Below are 4159 nucleotides of genomic sequence, written 5' to 3' on the forward strand. Positions count from 1 at the left end.
CAATGAGTTGTGTTGATATTGGCAGCGCTGCTTATGTGGTACATTGTAAGAGAGAAACAAACGACTGCGGTTAATAAATAAATAAATATTTTATAAACCAATCATTCTAATTTTGAAATTATTAATGTAGAAAACAAAAGACAATAGGTAATATTTAAATATTCTAAAAGTGATATTAGGATGCACACTGTTTGGAACGCTGTAAAATAATAAAATCAAGATTTGTTACGTTACCCCTACGTTTTGTAACTTTGCGTTACAACCGGGGTGGGAGGGGGTCCAAAATTAGTTGAAAAATGCGTTACGTAATATATGAACGGCCCCTAAAAAAAGTGGAAAATAAATCATCTCCGTTTAAACTAAATAAAAATATTATTTAAAATGATTATGACGAAAAAATCCTTTTTTCAATATTCTCTTTCAATACAGAAGAAAAATAAAAATTTAATATTCAACTTTCGAAACTGAAAAGAATTTCAATGACACACCTTAAAAATTAAAGAAACATTAAAATTATAGTAGTATCCGAGTTATATGCCACCAAAATAGATTGTAGATATAAGCAATAATAATGTTCCATACGTGGTCCCATACTTTAAGCGTATTCTAATTTTAATCTTTCATTATCAAAAGTTCAAATTTTAGTTAATAAAAAAAATGATTTTGCTCGGAAAAAGACTAAAAATTAGCTTCTGTTCTTAGATTGCGCCCTGAAATATTTATATTGTGAATTTCATTTAACTTAAGAAACTTGTCGAGTGTGAAACATTGATACAATATCCTTATTTCTCAATTGTTTAAAACTGCAATTGTTGATAATTGTTTACAATAAAAGAATTTGTTAACAAATTAAATACGTAATCAGGCAATTAATGGAAATACTTATAAAATAATGCAATAATTGATTAAATGATTGACTGGTAAATTACTCATTAGCAGAAAATGGACTACGTTCTACAAATAGGAAATTCTTTTTTACATTAACTATTTTCCAAACAATCCCGGAGGAAGAGTATCAGGAGCTTTTCTTTCAGTGGTTTACCACAAGGAACCCTGGGTAGGTGCCCCCTCCGATTTTCTTTGTTGTCACATATGTTGTGGTACTTAAAAAACTAAGCGACACGTATTTTTTCTTACGTGCCCAAAATGGTTTTAAGAGAGTAAAAACCACCTCTGAACAGTGTGATACCAAACACCCATTTAATTGTTTCACATATAATAACAGAATTTTTCACAATTAAACCAGCTCGAATAATATGTTCACAATAACAGATGAAAAATGGGATTTTATCAATGTGATAAAAAAAGTTTTGAGGCGAAAGCTACCCCACAATAATTTTTAATTATTCAAAAAATTTACAAACGGGCATGATTTCAACTCCAAAAATCTGGAAATATTATAAATTGCACGCGATGATAAAATAAAGTTGACGTGTTTTTGTATTTTTAGTAGAAATTAATTAATAAGGGGTAACCACTTTTAACTGCATTTTCTTGTATTTCTGCAAAATAAAGTAAGTTTTGCATGCAATTAAACATTATTTTGGGATAGTTTCCAACCCAACATTTTTTTTTCTGATGAAATTGACAAAATCACATTTATCATTTCATGTAAGACAACACATGTGAGAACAAAAGCAAATCGGAAGGGGACACCTACCTAGGGTTCCTTGTCAGTAGGAGTAATCTATCGTGTAATTTTTTCGATCCACTCTTCCAATCTATTCTTAAATCTAGCCGTTTGAACCTCTATAATTATTACAAGCACCTAGTTTTGCGTTCTTGCAAATAATCGGGTAATTAATTTGTTTGTATATTATTTTTTAATTATAATTAACAATAATTGTTTTCACTGCGATGATTAGTTTATCTATTCTTAAAATCTTTTGAATAAAACAATTCAATCTTGTGAATCTAATTCCCTTAAGAACATTTGTTATGAATAAAATATAAAAACTATCCAAATAGTTGCCATATAGTATTTTTTTATTCACATTCGACAAGGGATCTTCTGAAAGTGATTCTCACGAAGAAAAAATATCTAATACGCACATAATTAAAAGTGTGAGAAGTTTGATTTAAAAAAGGGTTAAAAAATAATTTCCTAAACCCTAATTGAATAATAATAATAATTTCCTACCCAGTCGAAAAAATTATATATATATCGGGTGAAGTTTTTATATAATATTCATTTGTTTTATACAAAAAATGTATAAAACAAATTAATATTATATAATACTTAACGCTATGTATAAACTATCCATAATATTTCCGCCTGGGTACCGCTTTTTTGGCATAATAAACGTCGCTTTAACCACAAACAAAGCATTTTAAAAAAACGGAGCACTAGTTACTTTCCCGGAAAAATAGGTCGTGTACACTTCCGAAAAGGTTAGTCAAGAATATTGACTTGATACTTCACCTAGAGATTCCTTTCAGACCCTGTCTGAACTTTTGAAAATTATCTTTGGTACAGATCAATATAAATTAAGTTATTATAAATTTTGACTTTCCAGAAAATTAGAATGTTTTCCAAAATTTTGAAAAATATTCGGTTTGGAAAGAAATATTATTCTAATAATTCTAATATTCTAATTTCTAATAATTCTAATAATTATTCAAACTTTGATCTTTAACAACTATGTGGGACCGCTCCTAAGATGCGTAGTTTTTTTAGGAAGTTTGAAAATACCTTACCGGCATCGAGAAGCTTCGACCTGTAGTGGTTCGTGTCCGTGATAAATTTTCTGGATAAAAGAGTTCGTTTCCTTGCTAAGCTTTGAGATCTTTCTCGAAGGATCCTGATGACGTCACGATTGCGCAATAGTCTGTAGTCAAATTAATGTAAACAGGTTCAAGGTTATCGCGTGCATGTGTGTCAAGGTTAAATGAGAAAAACAAGGATAATTTTTTGCTTCCTTAGAGATAAGACGTTTGTTAACTGCGCAAAAGATGCAGGTGTATAGGTGAAATTTTAAATGAGACCTACGTATGGAATCCTGTTTTAACTATTTATTTGATTTATTGCTTTCTTATCGACGATACTTTAACTAAAAATGCCTGTCTTTATTTGTTTAATAGGTAAAAGATGCCGGTGGACAGATGAAATTTGATATGAGGGTTATGCATGGCATCCTGATTTGCTTACTAATTTGATTTGAAAATTCCTGATAGATATTGGTTTAACTAACAGTTTCTGCCTGTGAAAAACATGCTTCTGCAGTCTAGAATCTTCGAAAAAAAAATAATTAGAATTAAAAAAGTATATCTATAAAGTTAATTAAAGGTAAGGAAGGAATAAAGAATCATTTCTTATGGTAGGTCATATCCTCAGGGAGGCTTATCGCTTTATTCTGGTATCAATTAGTGAGCAAGGACCAGAGATAATAGCCATACACGTTTAAACTCGCAGAAGCATTCATACATCGGCAGTCTGAAGCTGCACACAGTTCATTATCCTATGATATCATTCTGTAGAGAGATCACTTCTTTTTACAGCTCGCAAACGTTCGCTTTCGTATTCATTCTTTTACCATATGCTAGGTCCGTCAACGTGTGGATGAGGTATATGTAACAAGATACTAAAAACAATTTCGAGACTTGAAAGAGAGATTATAGACGGCATGAATTTAATTCGAGACGCTTTTTTATCCACAGATATATGCTCCCTTTTCAGCTATAATGCTGAATCTTCTATAACTAATAACATCAAATTTCCACTGCGCAATTTTGTCGCAAAGAACTTCAAGGTTATTTTCAATGACGCATTACATTTTTGCGATGTTAAAAAATTATATTCGCACGTGTGGATTATAATGTAGAAGGTTCTAGAATACTTTGACAAAGAGGGGATATAATAATAGGTAAAGATGGTAAATGATATCTATCATGTATAGTTTAGGGAGGAAGAGAGATGAAGAGCTATGTATTAAAAAAAATATTTTTAATCAAAAATAATTTTGTAATATTGCAGAAGGCTTTGCGATTGAGTGACTTGAAAAATACCAACAGATTCTCAAGAGGTTCGAGTACATACAGTTGATCACTGTAACATATTTTAGGATTTTATGTTGATATAGCTAGGATGTCAAATCAACCATTTGAGATGAAGAAAATACAATTTGAAAACGCTTGCTAGAATTTATAAAATAAAATCAGC

This window comes from Belonocnema kinseyi, chromosome 5, assembly GCF_010883055.1.
Source record: "Belonocnema kinseyi isolate 2016_QV_RU_SX_M_011 chromosome 5, B_treatae_v1, whole genome shotgun sequence".
In the NCBI taxonomy this organism is placed as follows: Eukaryota; Metazoa; Arthropoda; class Insecta; order Hymenoptera; family Cynipidae; genus Belonocnema; species Belonocnema kinseyi.